This window comes from Gekko japonicus, unplaced genomic scaffold (genome assembly GCF_001447785.1).
Source record: "Gekko japonicus isolate JY-2015 unplaced genomic scaffold, Gekko_japonicus_V1.1 scaffold266, whole genome shotgun sequence".
In the NCBI taxonomy this organism is placed as follows: domain Eukaryota; kingdom Metazoa; phylum Chordata; class Lepidosauria; order Squamata; family Gekkonidae; genus Gekko; species Gekko japonicus.
In genome coordinates, this window is record NW_015166428.1 from 27019 (window position 1) to 29020 (window position 2002).

Sequence of the window (2002 nt, forward strand, 5' to 3'; positions counted from 1 at the left end):
GCACTGTTTTTTAGCTCTGTTTGAAGTTCTGTCCATAGAAGCACATAAAAGACTATACTTTTAACTGAACACAGAATTTGGCATAATATGAACAAACAGCTTTTTGCTCAGAATTCTCAGCGTACCATTGTTTAGAAATATGTAGAACACTTAATGCATTATTCTGTGCACTGAGGCTGGGAAATCTTTTAAAAATCACATTTGCTCCATGTGTAATAACTCTTTGTGTCTTGGTCTAAGGAGCACAGCAGTTCTAAGGAATCAGAATGTTAAGTCACTTGAAAGCTCACTATTTATGTTGGGAGCACGTTAATTAACTATGATAACTTGAGGCAAAAACAAATGATCACTCATATAACACTACAAACTACAGGATTCCAAATTAGAAAGAAAATTCAGCAAAAAATAGCAAAAACAAGGTGGAAAAATAATCTGTATCCCGCCCCCCCCATAGAAAGCAGCTAAAAAACCCTGCATTATATATTTTTATTCCAAAATTGGAAATACCAATAGAACAAATTTGAGTCCAGCAGCACCTTTTGGGGCAAAACATATAGTGCTGTGCTTCTAATATTTTTCAACCTTTATTTTTAAACGGGGGGGAGGGGGAACGGACACACACACACACACACACATATATACATATATACATATATATACATACATATACATAAAGGTCTACAGCTATGGGATCTGCTTTAAGAGATCACAAGAAGGGGTAGTTCAACTGCAGCTGCTCCCCCCCCCCAAGTTTCTTTATATCTCAAACATATGCATGTTTATCCAAATGTAAAAATAAACAAGAGTCTCGCAACACCTTTCAACCTAACATTTTATTCCAGAATAAACTTCCTTAGGAGTCACAAGAATGCTGTTTATTTTTGCTGCTACTGACCAACACGGCTACCCCTCTGGAATTACCCAGAAGTAAGTCTCCCAGAGTTCACTTGAGTTTACATGCAAGTAAACATTATTTATTTAAGGGTATTTTTCCAGCAAGCTCGAAGAAACTAACTGCACACAGTCCTAAAAATACTTCCCAGGGAGGAAGCTCAACTGAATAGTCCTGAGGAGGATTCTGCGTAGAAGGATTCTGAAAAGGATTCTGTGTAGACCTGCTCTCTTAAGGTACCAAATACAACATATGTACCCCCAAAAAGGGATTATTTATTCAGCACATTTTTTAACTTCACCATTCCTACAGACTCAGTGAGCTCAGGCTGATGTGTAGTCAGTCCCACTCACTCTCTCAGCCTAGTAAACTCTCACAGGGTTTTTAGTGAGGGAGACCACTCTCCATTTTACCCACCGATTCAAGGTTCAATTGTCACTCTTAAGTGAGCTTCACAACAGACAAGTCATTTGGATCTTGGTCTGATGCTCTACGGACCTGCATAACCCTAGAAGATAGATTCAGGTGGGTAGCCGTGTTGGTCTAAAGCAACAGACCAAAGCTGGAGTCCAGTGGCACCTTTAACACCAACCAAGTTTAATTCTGGGATTAAGCACAGGGTTAAATTTTGTTGGTCTTAAAGGTGCCACTGGACTCAAACTTTGTTCTGACCCCAGAAATGTTTGCTCGGAAGTAATTTCCACTGTGTTCAACGGAACGAGGCTGCACGACAGCCAATAACGGGCTGCAGCCGTGCTATCCTATGCATGCTTTCTCCGAAGCACCATCAAATTCACGCTGGCTGACTCCCAAGGAAGCAAAGACAGCTGCTTCCCACCTTCAAATTACGGACTTCTAGATTAACCCCCCCCGACCTCGCTGCGAGGGAGCGGCTCTGTTACTCGTCGCTGTCAGCAGCTGCCCCGCAGCCCCTCTGGGGGCTCGCGAAGCCACACTGAGGGTCGCCTCCTCACCCTATCACCGACAAGCCTTCACTATGGCACCACGAAAGCGGCAGAGCAGGCCCGCTAGGCCCGTCTTTTGGTTGCTTAGCAACCGCTCTCTCGGGCGCGCGTCCACCGTAAAAAGGATTCCCCCCCTCCGTGTCCC